Raw genomic sequence first — 16,175 nt, forward strand, 5'->3', positions numbered from 1 at the left:
GCAGGCATGTAAGGGATCTAGAGGTTGACAACATGTCTTCTTAACGGGAGTCCAGGAGCTCATCTCCACAAATGGACTTTTCAGGATCCTTGGGTGGCTCCGTAGTTTGAAACCAATTCTGGTTATCGCTTCTCGGCCTTTTGGCTAAGATCAAGTGTAGTATCTGTTCTTATCAGTTTAATATCTGATACGTCCCCTATCTGGGGACCATATATTAAATGGATTTTTAGAACAGGGAGATGGAAAAAGAGCTTGCTCTGTCCACTCCACGCATTGACCTGGTATTGCAGTATCTCCAGGACCGGTGCACCCCTTCTTTAATGCAGTTTCTAAAATCAGAAAGAATTGAATTCAATGTTTTTTGTTCATTTTGCTTGTTTGTCGGATTTTGGGATGGACTCTTTGGCTTTGCTTTTCTTCTCCTCATTGGATTTTTCATGTTCAAAGTTGCAGAAGCCAGATTACAAGCTCATTTTGGTTCAACTTCAGCAACTGTGCATTGCATTGCCATGTAATGTGATGCAATGCTATCTTTCTAGCTCTCCCTTTTTACTTCCTTTTGGATAAACAGACATATTAGGCAAGCATTTTGGAGCTTTCACCTAAATAACTACAGGTGGTGAGATAAGCTGCACAATATAATTGACCTTTCAGTATATTGTTGCACACACACCATCTATTTAGCAAATGCCCTTGTTATCAACAGCAGCCTTTTAAACTCACCTGAGCTAACAGGTATGTGCGCTGGTTACTCTGCTGCGCTTAAAATTTCTTTTTTGGTTTGCTACAATGCCTTTTCTGAAACGTTGTCTCCTTCTGCTGGAACACTGACTTCTTTCATTTAATGCCTGCAGACTATAAAAGAGAACCCAACCCAAAAAGTTTGGTTGATTAGTCTGTGGCATTCTGTTAAACTGTTGCTTATGGCGGTCTCTGTGAGCTTCTCAGCGACATTCAGCCAGCCAGGTATCCTGCCTGCAGTAGATGGAATGTGGCAATGGAACGCTGGCTGCGCGTGTCATAATAGGCTCTGAGCCTTTATATACCTGTGCACAGCAGCAGCCACCTTCAGTCTGCTGCTGGACAGCCAGCAGCAGCAGCAGCAGGAGAGGTATGTAATCAGAAGCCCTCCTGCTAAGGGTAGACAGCTGCTCGTTCCACCCCACCCCCCGCCTTAATTGGTTCTCCTCCCTTCCAACGGTGTTGAGGCGGGTGGGAACAGCAGGGGGTGAAGGTGCTGTGTTTAAAGAGGTGGAGTTATGCAGATCTAAAACGCGTGGATTGCAGCAGCAGCAAGCCGAAAAGTGCAGGCATGTAAGGGATCTAGAGGTTGACAACATGTCTTCTTAACGGGAGTCCAGGAGCTCATCTCCACAAATGGACTTTTCAGGATCCTTGGGTGGCTCCGTAGTTTGAAACCAATTCTGGTTATCGCTTCTCGGCCTTTTGGCTAAGATCAAGTGTAGTATCTGTTCTTATCAGTTTAATATCTGATACGTCCCCTATCTGGGGACCATATATTAAATGGATTTTTAGAACAGGGAGATGGAAAAAGAGCTTGCTCTGTCCACTCCACGCATTGACCTGGTATTGCAGTATCTCCAGGACCGGTGCACCCCTTCTTTAATGCAGTTTCTAAAATCAGAAAGAATTGAATTCAATGTTTTTTGTTCATTTTGCTTGTTTGTCGGATTTTGGGATGGACTCTTTGGCTTTGCTTTTCTTCTCCTCATTGGATTTTTCATGTTCAAAGTTGCAGAAGCCAGATTACAAGCTCATTTTGGTTCAACTTCAGCAACTGTGCATTGCATTGCCATGTAATGTGATGCAATGCTATCTTTCTAGCTCTCCCTTTTTACTTCCTTTTGGATAAACAGACATATTAGGCAAGCATTTTGGAGCTTTCACCTAAATAACTACAGGTGGTGAGATAAGCTGCACAATATAATTGACCTTTCAGTATATTGTTGCACACACACCATCTATTTAGCAAATGCCCTTGTTATCAACAGCAGCCTTTTAAACTCACCTGAGCTAACAGGTATGTGCGCTGGTTACTCTGCTGCGCTTAAAATTTCTTTTTTGGTTTGCTACAATGCCTTTTCTGAAACGTTGTCTCCTTCTGCTGGAACACTGACTTCTTTCATTTAATGCCTGCAGACTATAAAAGAGAACCCAACCCAAAAAGTTTGGTTGATTAGTCTGTGGCATTCTGTTAAACTGTTGCTTATGGCGGTCTCTGTGAGCTTCTCAGCGACATTCAGCCAGCCAGGTATCCTGCCTGCAGTAGATGGAATGTGGCAATGGAACGCTGGCTGCGCGTGTCATAATAGGCTCTGAGCCTTTATATACCTGTGCACAGCAGCAGCCACCTTCAGTCTGCTGCTGGACAGCCAGCAGCAGCAGCAGCAGGAGAGGTATGTAATCAGGAGCCCTCCTGCTAAGGGTAGACAGCTGCTCGTTCCACCCCACCCCCCGCCTTAATTGGTTCTCCTCACTTCCAACGGTGTTGAGGCGGGTGGGAACAGCAGGGGGTGAAGGTGCTGTGTTTAAAGAGGTGGAGTTATGCAGATCTAAAACGCGTGGATTGCAGCAGCAGCAAGCCGAAAAGTGCAGGCATGTAAGGGATCTAGAGGTTGACAACATGTCTTCTTAACGGGAGTCCAGGAGCTCATCTCCACAAATGGACTTTTCAGGATCCTTGGGTGGCTCCGTAGTTTGAAACCAATTCTGGTTATCGCTTCTCGGCCTTTTGGCTAAGATCAAGTGTAGTATCTGTTCTTATCAGTTTAATATCTGATACGTCCCCTATCTGGGGACCATATATTAAATGGATTTTTAGAACAGGGAGATGGAAAAAGAGCTTGCTCTGTCCACTCCACGCATTGACCTGGTATTGCAGTATCTCCAGGACCGGTGCACCCCTTCTTTAATGCAGTTTCTAAAATCAGAAAGAATTGAATTCAATGTTTTTTGTTCATTTTGCTTGTTTGTTGGATTTTGGGATGGACTCTTTGGCTTTGCTTTTCTTCTCCTCATTGGATTTTTCATGTTCAAAGTTGCAGAAGCCAGATTACAAGCTCATTTTGGTTCAACTTCAGCAACTGTGCATTGCATTGCCATGTAATGTGATGCAATGCTATCTTTCTAGCTCTCCCTTTTTACTTCCTTTTGGATAAACAGACATATTAGGCAAGCATTTTGGAGCTTTCACCTAAATAACTACAGGTGGTGAGATAAGCTGCACAATATAATTGACCTTTCAGTATATTGTTGCACACACACCATCTATTTAGCAAATGCCCTTGTTATCAACAGCAGCCTTTTAAACTCACCTGAGCTAACAGGTATGTGCGCTGGTTACTCTGCTGCGCTTAAAATTTCTTTTTTGGTTTGCTACAATGCCTTTTCTGAAACGTTGTCTCCTTCTGCTGGAACACTGACTTCTTTCATTTAATGCCTGCAGACTATAAAAGAGAACCCAACCCAAAAAGTTTGGTTGATTAGTCTGTGGCATTCTGTTAAACTGTTGCTTATGGCGGTCTCTGTGAGCTTCTCAGCGACATTCAGCCAGCCAGGTATCCTGCCTGCAGTAGATGGAATGTGGCAATGGAACGCTGGCTGCGCGTGTCATAATAGGCTCTGAGCCTTTATATACCTGTGCACAGCAGCAGCCACCTTCAGTCTGCTGCTGGACAGCCAGCAGCAGCAGCAGGAGAGGTATGTAATCAGGAGCCCTCCTGCTAAGGGTAGACAGCTGCTCGTTCCACCCCACCCCCCGCCTTAATTGGTTCTCCTCCCTTCCAACGGTGTTGAGGCGGGTGGGAACAGCAGGGGGTGAAGGTGCTGTGTTTAAAGAGGTGGAGTTATGCAGATCTAAAACGCGTGGATTGCAGCAGCAGCAAGCCGAAAAGTGCAGGCATGTAAGGGATCTAGAGGTTGACAACATGTCTTCTTAACGGGAGTCCAGGAGCTCATCTCCACAAATGGACTTTTCAGGATCCTTGGGTGGCTCCGTAGTTTGAAACCAATTCTGGTTATCGCTTCTCGGCCTTTTGGCTAAGATCAAGTGTAGTATCTGTTCTTATCAGTTTAATATCTGATACGTCCCCTATCTGGGGACCATATATTAAATGGATTTTTAGAACAGGGAGATGGAAAAAGAGCTTGCTCTGTCCACTCCACGCATTGACCTGGTATTGCAGTATCTCCAGGACCGGTGCACCCCTTCTTTAATGCAGTTTCTAAAATCAGAAAGAATTGAATTCAATGTTTTTTGTTCATTTTGCTTGTTTGTCGGATTTTGGGATGGACTCTTTGGCTTTGCTTTTCTTCTCCTCATTGGATTTTTCATGTTCAAAGTTGCAGAAGCCAGATTACAAGCTCATTTTGGTTCAACTTCAGCAACTGTGCATTGCATTGCCATGTAATGTGATGCAATGCTATCTTTCTAGCTCTCCCTTTTTACTTCCTTTTGGATAAACAGACATATTAGGCAAGCATTTTGGAGCTTTCACCTAAATAACTACAGGTGGTGAGATAAGCTGCACAATATAATTGACCTTTCAGTATATTGTTGCACACACACCATCTATTTAGCAAATGCCCTTGTTATCAACAGCAGCCTTTTAAACTCACCTGAGCTAACAGGTATGTGCGCTGGTTACTCTGCTGCGCTTAAAATTTCTTTTTTGGTTTGCTACAATGCCTTTTCTGAAACGTTGTCTCCTTCTGCTGGAACACTGACTTCTTTCATTTAATGCCTGCAGACTATAAAAGAGAACCCAACCCAAAAAGTTTGGTTGATTAGTCTGTGGCATTCTGTTAAACTGTTGCTTATGGCGGTCTCTGTGAGCTTCTCAGCGACATTCAGCCAGCCAGGTATCCTGCCTGCAGTAGATGGAATGTGGCAATGGAACGCTGGCTGCGCGTGTCATAATAGGCTCTGAGCCTTTATATACCTGTGCACAGCAGCAGCCACCTTCAGTCTGCTGCTGGACAGCCAGCAGCAGCAGCAGCAGGAGAGGTATGTAATCAGGAGCCCTCCTGCTAAGGGTAGACAGCTGCTCGTTCCACCCCACCCCCCGCCTTAATTGGTTCTCCTCCCTTCCAACGGTGTTGAGGCGGGTGGGAACAGCAGGGGGTGAAGGTGCTGTGTTTAAAGAGGTGGAGTTATGCAGATCTAAAACGCGTGGATTGCAGCAGCAGCAAGCCGAAAAGTGCAGGCATGTAAGGGATCTAGAGGTTGACAACATGTCTTCTTAACGGGAGTCCAGGAGCTCATCTCCACAAATGGACTTTTCAGGATCCTTGGGTGGCTCCGTAGTTTGAAACCAATTCTGGTTATCGCTTCTCGGCCTTTTGGCTAAGATCAAGTGTAGTATCTGTTCTTATCAGTTTAATATCTGATACGTCCCCTATCTGGGGACCATATATTAAATGGATTTTTAGAACAGGGAGATGGAAAAAGAGCTTGCTCTGTCCACTCCACGCATTGACCTGGTATTGCAGTATCTCCAGGACCGGTGCACCCCTTCTTTAATGCAGTTTCTAAAATCAGAAAGAATTGAATTCAATGTTTTTTGTTCATTTTGCTTGTTTGTTGGATTTTGGGATGGACTCTTTGGCTTTGCTTTTCTTCTCCTCATTGGATTTTTCATGTTCAAAGTTGCAGAAGCCAGATTACAAGCTCATTTTGGTTCAACTTCAGCAACTGTGCATTGCATTGCCATGTAATGTGATGCAATGCTATCTTTCTAGCTCTCCCTTTTTACTTCCTTTTGGATAAACAGACATATTAGGCAAGCATTTTGGAGCTTTCACCTAAATAACTACAGGTGGTGAGATAAGCTGCACAATATAATTGACCTTTCAGTATATTGTTGCACACACACCATCTATTTAGCAAATGCCCTTGTTATCAACAGCAGCCTTTTAAACTCACCTGAGCTAACAGGTATGTGCGCTGGTTACTCTGCTGCGCTTAAAATTTCTTTTTTGGTTTGCTACAATGCCTTTTCTGAAACGTTGTCTCCTTCTGCTGGAACACTGACTTCTTTCATTTAATGCCTGCAGACTATAAAAGAGAACCCAACCCAAAAAGTTTGGTTGATTAGTCTGTGGCATTCTGTTAAACTGTTGCTTATGGCGGTCTCTGTGAGCTTCTCAGCGACATTCAGCCAGCCAGGTATCCTGCCTGCAGTAGATGGAATGTGGCAATGGAACGCTGGCTGCGCGTGTCATAATAGGCTCTGAGCCTTTATATACCTGTGCACAGCAGCAGCCACCTTCAGTCTGCTGCTGGACAGCCAGCAGCAGCAGCAGCAGGAGAGGTATGTAATCAGGAGCCCTCCTGCTAAGGGTAGACAGCTGCTCGTTCCACCCCACACCCCGCCTTAATTGGTTCTCCTCCCTTCCAACGGTGTTGAGGCGGGTGGGAACAGCAGGGGGTGAAGGTGCTGTGTTTAAAGAGGTGGAGTTATGCAGATCTAAAACGCGTGGATTGCAGCAGCAGCAAGCCGAAAAGTGCAGGCATGTAAGGGATCTAGAGGTTGACAACATGTCTTCTTAACGGGAGTCCAGGAGCTCATCTCCACAAATGGACTTTTCAGGATCCTTGGGTGGCTCCGTAGTTTGAAACCAATTCTGGTTATCGCTTCTCGGCCTTTTGGCTAAGATCAAGTGTAGTATCTGTTCTTATCAGTTTAATATCTGATACGTCCCCTATCTGGGGACCATATATTAAATGGATTTTTAGAACAGGGAGATGGAAAAAGAGCTTGCTCTGTCCACTCCACGCATTGACCTGGTATTGCAGTATCTCCAGGACCGGTGCACCCCTTCTTTAATGCAGTTTCTAAAATCAGAAAGAATTGAATTCAATGTTTTTTGTTCATTTTGCTTGTTTGTCGGATTTTGGGATGGACTCTTTGGCTTTGCTTTTCTTCTCCTCATTGGATTTTTCATGTTCAAAGTTGCAGAAGCCAGATTACAAGCTCATTTTGGTTCAACTTCAGCAACTGTGCATTGCATTGCCATGTAATGTGATGCAATGCTATCTTTCTAGCTCTCCCTTTTTACTTCCTTTTGGATAAACAGACATATTAGGCAAGCATTTTGGAGCTTTCACCTAAATAACTACAGGTGGTGAGATAAGCTGCACAATATAATTGACCTTTCAGTATATTGTTGCACACACACCATCTATTTAGCAAATGCCCTTGTTATCAACAGCAGCCTTTTAAACTCACCTGAGCTAACAGGTATGTGCGCTGGTTACTCTGCTGCGCTTAAAATTTCTTTTTTGGTTTGCTACAATGCCTTTTCTGAAACGTTGTCTCCTTCTGCTGGAACACTGACTTCTTTCATTTAATGCCTGCAGACTATAAAAGAGAACCCAACCCAAAAAGTTTGGTTGATTAGTCTGTGGCATTCTGTTAAACTGTTGCTTATGGCGGTCTCTGTGAGCTTCTCAGCGACATTCAGCCAGCCAGGTATCCTGCCTGCAGTAGATGGAATGTGGCAATGGAACGCTGGCTGCGCGTGTCATAATAGGCTCTGAGCCTTTATATACCTGTGCACAGCAGCAGCCACCTTCAGTCTGCTGCTGGACAGCCAGCAGCAGCAGCAGCAGCAGGAGAGGTATGTAATCAGGAGCCCTCCTGCTAAGGGTAGACAGCTGCTCGTTCCACCCCATCCCCCGCCTTAATTGGTTCTCCTCCCTTCCAACGGTGTTGAGGCGGGTGGGAACAGCAGGGGGTGAAGGTGCTGTGTTTAAAGAGGTAGAGTTATGCAGATCTAAAACGCGTGGATTGCAGCAGCAGCAAGCCGAAAAGTGCAGGCATGTAAGGGATCTAGAGGTTGACAACATGTCTTCTTAACGGGAGTCCAGGAGCTCATCTCCACAAATGGACTTTTCAGGATCCTTGGGTGGCTCCGTAGTTTGAAACCAATTCTGGTTATCGCTTCTCGGCCTTTTGGCTAAGATCAAGTGTAGTATCTGTTCTTATCAGTTTAATATCTGATACGTCCCCTATCTGGGGACCATATATTAAATGGATTTTTAGAACAGGGAGATGGAAAAAGAGCTTGCTCTGTCCACTCCACGCATTGACCTGGTATTGCAGTATCTCCAGGACCGGTGCACCCCTTCTTTAATGCAGTTTCTAAAATCAGAAAGAATTGAATTCAATGTTTTTTGTTCATTTTGCTTGTTTGTCGGATTTTGGGATGGACTCTTTGGCTTTGCTTTTCTTCTCCTCATTGGATTTTTCATGTTCAAAGTTGCAGAAGCCAGATTACAAGCTCATTTTGGTTCAACTTCAGCAACTGTGCATTGCATTGCCATGTAATGTGATGCAATGCTATCTTTCTAGCTCTCCCTTTTTACTTCCTTTTGGATAAACAGACATATTAGGCAAGCATTTTGGAGCTTTCACCTAAATAACTACAGGTGGTGAGATAAGCTGCACAATATAATTGACCTTTCAGTATATTGTTGCACACACACCATCTATTTAGCAAATGCCCTTGTTATCAACAGCAGCCTTTTAAACTCACCTGAGCTAACAGGTATGTGCGCTGGTTACTCTGCTGCGCTTAAAATTTCTTTTTTGGTTTGCTACAATGCCTTTTCTGAAACGTTGTCTCCTTCTGCTGGAACACTGACTTCTTTCATTTAATGCCTGCAGACTATAAAAGAGAACCCAACCCAAAAAGTTTGGTTGATTAGTCTGTGGCATTCTGTTAAACTGTTGCTTATGGCGGTCTCTGTGAGCTTCTCAGCGACATTCAGCCAGCCAGGTATCCTGCCTGCAGTAGATGGAATGTGGCAATGGAACGCTGGCTGCGCGTGTCATAATAGGCTCTGAGCCTTTATATACCTGTGCACAGCAGCAGCCACCTTCAGTCTGCTGCTGGACAGCCAGCAGCAGCAGCAGCAGGAGAGGTATGTAATCAGGAGCCCTCCTGCTAAGGGTAGACAGCTGCTCGTTCCACCCCACCCCCCGCCTTAATTGGTTCTCCTCCCTTCCAACGGTGTTGAGGCGGGTGGGAACAGCAGGGGGTGAAGGTGCTGTGTTTAAAGAGGTGGAGTTATGCAGATCTAAAACGCGTGGATTGCAGCAGCAGCAAGCCGAAAAGTGCAGGCATGTAAGGGATCTAGAGGTTGACAACATGTCTTCTTAACGGGAGTCCAGGAGCTCATCTCCACAAATGGACTTTTCAGGATCCTTGGGTGGCTCCGTAGTTTGAAACCAATTCTGGTTATCGCTTCTCGGCCTTTTGGCTAAGATCAAGTGTAGTATCTGTTCTTATCAGTTTAATATCTGATACGTCCCCTATCTGGGGACCATATATTAAATGGATTTTTAGAACAGGGAGATGGAAAAAGAGCTTGCTCTGTCCACTCCACGCATTGACCTGGTATTGCAGTATCTCCAGGACCGGTGCACCCCTTCTTTAATGCAGTTTCTAAAATCAGAAAGAATTGAATTCAATGTTTTTTGTTCATTTTGCTTGTTTGTCGGATTTTGGGATGGACTCTTTGGCTTTGCTTTTCTTCTCCTCATTGGATTTTTCATGTTCAAAGTTGCAGAAGCCAGATTACAAGCTCATTTTGGTTCAACTTCAGCAACTGTGCATTGCATTGCCATGTAATGTGATGCAATGCTATCTTTCTAGCTCTCCCTTTTTACTTCCTTTTGGATAAACAGACATATTAGGCAAGCATTTTGGAGCTTTCACCTAAATAACTACAGGTGGTGAGATAAGCTGCACAATATAATTGACCTTTCAGTATATTGTTGCACACACACCATCTATTTAGCAAATGCCCTTGTTATCAACAGCAGCCTTTTAAACTCACCTGAGCTAACAGGTATGTGCGCTGGTTACTCTGCTGCGCTTAAAATTTCTTTTTTGGTTTGCTACAATGCCTTTTCTGAAACGTTGTCTCCTTCTGCTGGAACACTGACTTCTTTCATTTAATGCCTGCAGACTATAAAAGAGAACCCAACCCAAAAAGTTTGGTTGATTAGTCTGTGGCATTCTGTTAAACTGTTGCTTATGGCGGTCTCTGTGAGCTTCTCAGCGACATTCAGCCAGCCAGGTATCCTGCCTGCAGTAGATGGAATGTGGCAATGGAACGCTGGCTGCGCGTGTCATAATAGGCTCTGAGCCTTTATATACCTGTGCACAGCAGCAGCCACCTTCAGTCTGCTGCTGGACAGCCAGCAGCAGCAGCAGCAGGAGAGGTATGTAATCAGGAGCCCTCCTGCTAAGGGTAGACAGCTGCTCGTTCCACCCCACCCCCCGCCTTAATTGGTTCTCCTCCCTTCCAACGGTGTTGAGGCGGGTGGGAACAGCAGGGGGTGAAGGTGCTGTGTTTAAAGAGGTGGAGTTATGCAGATCTAAAACGCGTGGATTGCAGCAGCAGCAAGCCGAAAAGTGCAGGCATGTAAGGGATCTAGAGGTTGACAACATGTCTTCTTAACGGGAGTCCAGGAGCTCATCTCCACAAATGGACTTTTCAGGATCCTTGGGTGGCTCCGTAGTTTGAAACCAATTCTGGTTATCGCTTCTCGGCCTTTTGGCTAAGATCAAGTGTAGTATCTGTTCTTATCAGTTTAATATCTGATACGTCCCCTATCTGGGGACCATATATTAAATGGATTTTTAGAACAGGGAGATGGAAAAAGAGCTTGCTCTGTCCACTCCACGCATTGACCTGGTATTGCAGTATCTCCAGGACCGGTGCACCCCTTCTTTAATGCAGTTTCTAAAATCAGAAAGAATTGAATTCAATGTTTTTTGTTCATTTTGCTTGTTTGTCGGATTTTGGGATGGACTCTTTGGCTTTGCTTTTCTTCTCCTCATTGGATTTTTCATGTTCAAAGTTGCAGAAGCCAGATTACAAGCTCATTTTGGTTCAACTTCAGCAACTGTGCATTGCATTGCCATGTAATGTGATGCAATGCTATCTTTCTAGCTCTCCCTTTTTACTTCCTTTTGGATAAACAGACATATTAGGCAAGCATTTTGGAGCTTTCACCTAAATAACTACAGGTGGTGAGATAAGCTGCACAATATAATTGACCTTTCAGTATATTGTTGCACACACACCATCTATTTAGCAAATGCCCTTGTTATCAACAGCAGCCTTTTAAACTCACCTGAGCTAACAGGTATGTGCGCTGGTTACTCTGCTGCGCTTAAAATTTCTTTTTTGGTTTGCTACAATGCCTTTTCTGAAACGTTGTCTCCTTCTGCTGGAACACTGACTTCTTTCATTTAATGCCTGCAGACTATAAAAGAGAACCCAACCCAAAAAGTTTGGTTGATTAGTCTGTGGCATTCTGTTAAACTGTTGCTTATGGCGGTCTCTGTGAGCTTCTCAGCGACATTCAGCCAGCCAGGTATCCTGCCTGCAGTAGATGGAATGTGGCAATGGAACGCTGGCTGCGCGTGTCATAATAGGCTCTGAGCCTTTATATACCTGTGCACAGCAGCAGCCACCTTCAGTCTGCTGCTGGACAGCCAGCAGCAGCAGCAGCAGGAGAGGTATGTAATCAGGAGCCCTCCTGCTAAGGGTAGACAGCTGCTCGTTCCACCCCACCCCCCGCCTTAATTGGTTCTCCTCCCTTCCAACGGTGTTGAGGCGGGTGGGAACAGCAGGGGGTGAAGGTGCTGTGTTTAAAGAGGTGGAGTTATGCAGATCTAAAACGCGTGGATTGCAGCAGCAGCAAGCCGAAAAGTGCAGGCATGTAAGGGATCTAGAGGTTGACAACATGTCTTCTTAACGGGAGTCCAGGAGCTCATCTCCACAAATGGACTTTTCAGGATCCTTGGGTGGCTCCGTAGTTTGAAACCAATTCTGGTTATCGCTTCTCGGCCTTTTGGCTAAGATCAAGTGTAGTATCTGTTCTTATCAGTTTAATATCTGATACGTCCCCTATCTGGGGACCATATATTAAATGGATTTTTAGAACAGGGAGATGGAAAAAGAGCTTGCTCTGTCCACTCCACGCATTGACCTGGTATTGCAGTATCTCCAGGACCGGTGCACCCCTTCTTTAATGCAGTTTCTAAAATCAGAAAGAATTGAATTCAATGTTTTTTGTTCATTTTGCTTGTTTGTCGGATTTTGGGATGGACTCTTTGGCTTTGCTTTTCTTCTCCTCATTGGATTTTTCATGTTCAAAGTTGCAGAAGCCAGATTACAAGCTCATTTTGGTTCAACTTCAGCAACTGTGCATTGCATTGCCATGTAATGTGATGCAATGCTATCTTTCTAGCTCTCCCTTTTTACTTCCTTTTGGATAAACAGACATATTAGGCAAGCATTTTGGAGCTTTCACCTAAATAACTACAGGTGGTGAGATAAGCTGCACAATATAATTGACCTTTCAGTATATTGTTGCACACACACCATCTATTTAGCAAATGCCCTTGTTATCAACAGCAGCCTTTTAAACTCACCTGAGCTAACAGGTATGTGCGCTGGTTACTCTGCTGCGCTTAAAATTTCTTTTTTGGTTTGCTACAATGCCTTTTCTGAAACGTTGTCTCCTTCTGCTGGAACACTGACTTCTTTCATTTAATGCCTGCAGACTATAAAAGAGAACCCAACCCAAAAAGTTTGGTTGATTAGTCTGTGGCATTCTGTTAAACTGTTGCTTATGGCGGTCTCTGTGAGCTTCTCAGCGACATTCAGCCAGCCAGGTATCCTGCCTGCAGTAGATGGAATGTGGCAATGGAACGCTGGCTGCGCGTGTCATAATAGGCTCTGAGCCTTTATATACCTGTGCACAGCAGCAGCCACCTTCAGTCTGCTGCTGGACAGCCAGCAGCAGCAGCAGCAGGAGAGGTATGTAATCAGGAGCCCTCCTGCTAAGGGTAGACAGCTGCTCGTTCCACCCCACCCCCCGCCTTAATTGGTTCTCCTCCCTTCCAACGGTGTTGAGGCGGGTGGGAACAGCAGGGGGTGAAGGTGCTGTGTTTAAAGAGGTGGAGTTATGCAGATCTAAAACGCGTGGATTGCAGCAGCAGCAAGCCGAAAAGTGCAGGCATGTAAGGGATCTAGAGGTTGACAACATGTCTTCTTAACGGGAGTCCAGGAGCTCATCTCCACAAATGGACTTTTCAGGATCCTTGGGTGGCTCCGTAGTTTGAAACCAATTCTGGTTATCGCTTCTCGGCCTTTTGGCTAAGATCAAGTGTAGTATCTGTTCTTATCAGTTTAATATCTGATACGTCCCCTATCTGGGAACCATATATTAAATGGATTTTTAGAACAGGGAGATGGAAAAAGAGCTTGCTCTGTCCACTCCACGCATTGACCTGGTATTGCAGTATCTCCAGGACCGGTGCACCCCTTCTTTAATGCAGTTTCTAAAATCAGAAAGAATTGAATTCAATGTTTTTTGTTCATTTTGCTTGTTTGTCGGATTTTGGGATGGACTCTTTGGCTTTGCTTTTCTTCTCCTCATTGGATTTTTCATGTTCAAAGTTGCAGAAGCCAGATTACAAGCTCATTTTGGTTCAACTTCAGCAACTGTGCATTGCATTGCCATGTAATGTGATGCAATGCTATCTTTCTAGCTCTCCCTTTTTACTTCCTTTTGGATAAACAGACATATTAGGCAAGCATTTTGGAGCTTTCACCTAAATAACTACAGGTGGTGAGATAAGCTGCACAATATAATTGACCTTTCAGTATATTGTTGCACACACACCATCTATTTAGCAAATGCCCTTGTTATCAACAGCAGCCTTTTAAACTCACCTGAGCTAACAGGTATGTGCGCTGGTTACTCTGCTGCGCTTAAAATTTCTTTTTTGGTTTGCTACAATGCCTTTTCTGAAACGTTGTCTCCTTCTGCTGGAACACTGACTTCTTTCATTTAATGCCTGCAGACTATAAAAGAGAACCCAACCCAAAAAGTTTGGTTGATTAGTCTGTGGCATTCTGTTAAACTGTTGCTTATGGCGGTCTCTGTGAGCTTCTCAGCGACATTCAGCCAGCCAGGTATCCTGTCTGCAGTAGATGGAATGTGGCAATGGAACGCTGGCTGCGCGTGTCATAATAGGCTCTGAGCCTTTATATACCTGTGCACAGCAGCAGCCACCTTCAGTCTGCTGCTGGACAGCCAGCAGCAGCAGCAGCAGGAGAGGTATGTAATCAGGAGCCCTCCTGCTAAGGGTAGACAGCTGCTCGTTCCACCCCACCCCCCGCCTTAATTGGTTCTCCTCCCTTCCAACGGTGTTGAGGCGGGTGGGAACAGCAGGGGGTGAAGGTGCTGTGTTTAAAGAGGTGGAGTTATGCAGATCTAAAACGCGTGGATTGCAGCAGCAGCAAGCCGAAAAGTGCAGGCATGTAAGGGATCTAGAGGTTGACAACATGTCTTCTTAACGGGAGTCCAGGAGCTCATCTCCACAAATGGACTTTTCAGGATCCTTGGGTGGCTCCGTAGTTTGAAACCAATTCTGGTTATCGCTTCTCGGCCTTTTGGCTAAGATCAAGTGTAGTATCTGTTCTTATCAGTTTAATATCTGATACGTCCCCTATCTGGGGACCATATATTAAATGGATTTTTAGAACAGGGAGATGGAAAAAGAGCTTGCTCTGTCCACTCCACGCATTGACCTGGTATTGCAGTATCTCCAGGACCGGTGCACCCCTTCTTTAATGCAGTTTCTAAAATCAGAAAGAATTGAATTCAATGTTTTTTGTTCATTTTGCTTGTTTGTCGGATTTTGGGATGGACTCTTTGGCTTTGCTTTTCTTCTCCTCATTGGATTTTTCATGTTCAAAGTTGCAGAAGCCAGATTACAAGCTCATTTTGGTTCAACTTCAGCAACTGTGCATTGCATTGCCATGTAATGTGATGCAATGCTATCTTTCTAGCTCTCCCTTTTTACTTCCTTTTGGATAAACAGACATATTAGGCAAGCATTTTGGAGCTTTCACCTAAATAACTACAGGTGGTGAGATAAGCTGCACAATATAATTGACCTTTCAGTATATTGTTGCACACACACCATCTATTTAGCAAATGCCCTTGTTATCAACAGCAGCCTTTTAAACTCACCTGAGCTAACAGGTATGTGCGCTGGTTACTCTGCTGCGCTTAAAATTTCTTTTTTGGTTTGCTACAATGCCTTTTCTGAAACGTTGTCTCCTTCTGCTGGAACACTGACTTCTTTCATTTAATGCCTGCAGACTATAAAAGAGAACCCAACCCAAAAAGTTTGGTTGATTAGTCTGTGGCATTCTGTTAAACTGTTGCTTATGGCGGTCTCTGTGAGCTTCTCAGCGACATTCAGCCAGCCAGGTATCCTGCCTGCAGTAGATGGAATGTGGCAATGGAACGCTGGCTGCGCGTGTCATAATAGGCTCTGAGCCTTTATATACCTGTGCACAGCAGCAGCCACCTTCAGTCTGCTGCTGGACAGCCAGCAGCAGCAGCAGCAGGAGAGGTATGTAATCAGGAGCCCTCCTGCTAAGGGTAGGCAGCTGCTCGTTCCACCCCACCCCCCGCCTTAATTGGTTCTCCTCCCTTCCAACGGTGTTGAGGCGGGTGGGAACAGCAGGGGGTGAAGGTGCTGTGTTTAAAGAGGTGGAGTTATGCAGATCTAAAACGCGTGGATTGCAGCAGCAGCAAGCCGAAAAGTGCAGGCATGTAAGGGATCTAGAGGTTGACAACATGTCTTCTTAACGGGAGTCCAGGAGCTCATCTCCACAAATGGACTTTTCAGGATCCTTGGGTGGCTCCGTAGTTTGAAACCAATTCTGGTTATCGCTTCTCGGCCTTTTGGCTAAGATCAAGTGTAGTATCTGTTCTTATCAGTTTAATATCTGATACGTCCCCTATCTGGGGACCATATATTAAATGGATTTTTAGAACAGGGAGATGGAAAAAGAGCTTGCTCTGTCCACTCCACGCATTGACCTGGTATTGCAGTATCTCCAGGACCGGTGCACCCCTTCTTTAATGCAGTTTCTAAAATCAGAAAGAATTGAATTCAATGTTTTTTGTTCATTTTGCTTGTTTGTCGGATTTTGGGATGGACTCTTTGGCTTTGCTTTTCTTCTCCTCATTGAATTTTTCATGTTCAAAGTTGCAGAAGCCAGATTACAAGCTCATTTTGGTTCAACTTCAGCAACTGTGCATTGC

The 16,175-nt window shown here is 44.8% G+C and overlaps 13 non-coding genes across 13 annotated transcripts; all 13 read left to right on the top strand.

Annotated features, from left to right (window-relative positions):
• The first annotated feature begins 124 nt into the window (after positions 1–124).
• On the top strand, positions 125–315 carry LOC141176563 (U2 spliceosomal RNA). The gene has a single exon (XR_012253239.1). It is a non-coding gene; the product is annotated as a U2 spliceosomal RNA (small nuclear RNA).
• A 1,115-nt stretch (positions 316–1,430) lies between these two features.
• On the top strand, positions 1,431–1,621 carry LOC141176565 (U2 spliceosomal RNA). The gene has a single exon (XR_012253240.1). It is a non-coding gene; the product is annotated as a U2 spliceosomal RNA (small nuclear RNA).
• A 1,115-nt stretch (positions 1,622–2,736) lies between these two features.
• LOC141176567 (U2 spliceosomal RNA) lies at positions 2,737–2,927 on the top strand. The gene has a single exon (XR_012253242.1). It is a non-coding gene; the product is annotated as a U2 spliceosomal RNA (small nuclear RNA).
• A 1,112-nt stretch (positions 2,928–4,039) lies between these two features.
• LOC141176568 (U2 spliceosomal RNA) lies at positions 4,040–4,230 on the top strand. Its single transcript, XR_012253243.1, has one exon. It is a non-coding gene; the product is annotated as a U2 spliceosomal RNA (small nuclear RNA).
• A 1,115-nt stretch (positions 4,231–5,345) lies between these two features.
• LOC141176569 (U2 spliceosomal RNA) lies at positions 5,346–5,536 on the top strand. Its single transcript, XR_012253244.1, has one exon. It is a non-coding gene; the product is annotated as a U2 spliceosomal RNA (small nuclear RNA).
• Positions 5,537–6,651: 1,115 nt separating this feature from the next.
• Positions 6,652–6,842, top strand: LOC141176570 (U2 spliceosomal RNA). The gene has a single exon (XR_012253245.1). It is a non-coding gene; the product is annotated as a U2 spliceosomal RNA (small nuclear RNA).
• Positions 6,843–7,960: 1,118 nt separating this feature from the next.
• Positions 7,961–8,151, top strand: LOC141176571 (U2 spliceosomal RNA). Its single transcript, XR_012253246.1, has one exon. It is a non-coding gene; the product is annotated as a U2 spliceosomal RNA (small nuclear RNA).
• A 1,115-nt stretch (positions 8,152–9,266) lies between these two features.
• On the top strand, positions 9,267–9,457 carry LOC141176572 (U2 spliceosomal RNA). The gene has a single exon (XR_012253247.1). It is a non-coding gene; the product is annotated as a U2 spliceosomal RNA (small nuclear RNA).
• Positions 9,458–10,572: 1,115 nt separating this feature from the next.
• LOC141176573 (U2 spliceosomal RNA) lies at positions 10,573–10,763 on the top strand. The gene has a single exon (XR_012253248.1). It is a non-coding gene; the product is annotated as a U2 spliceosomal RNA (small nuclear RNA).
• Positions 10,764–11,878: 1,115 nt separating this feature from the next.
• LOC141176574 (U2 spliceosomal RNA) lies at positions 11,879–12,069 on the top strand. Its single transcript, XR_012253249.1, has one exon. It is a non-coding gene; the product is annotated as a U2 spliceosomal RNA (small nuclear RNA).
• A 1,115-nt stretch (positions 12,070–13,184) lies between these two features.
• LOC141177530 (U2 spliceosomal RNA) lies at positions 13,185–13,375 on the top strand. Its single transcript, XR_012254116.1, has one exon. It is a non-coding gene; the product is annotated as a U2 spliceosomal RNA (small nuclear RNA).
• Positions 13,376–14,490: 1,115 nt separating this feature from the next.
• Positions 14,491–14,681, top strand: LOC141176576 (U2 spliceosomal RNA). The gene has a single exon (XR_012253250.1). It is a non-coding gene; the product is annotated as a U2 spliceosomal RNA (small nuclear RNA).
• A 1,115-nt stretch (positions 14,682–15,796) lies between these two features.
• Positions 15,797–15,987, top strand: LOC141176577 (U2 spliceosomal RNA). The gene has a single exon (XR_012253251.1). It is a non-coding gene; the product is annotated as a U2 spliceosomal RNA (small nuclear RNA).
• Positions 15,988–16,175: the final 188 nt, after the last annotated feature.

Source organism: Phyllobates terribilis, unplaced genomic scaffold (genome assembly GCF_046119375.1).
Source record: "Phyllobates terribilis strain yellow unplaced genomic scaffold, ASM4611937v1 Scaffold_27__1_contigs__length_16484149, whole genome shotgun sequence".
NCBI lineage: Eukaryota > Metazoa > Chordata > Amphibia > Anura > Dendrobatidae > Phyllobates > Phyllobates terribilis.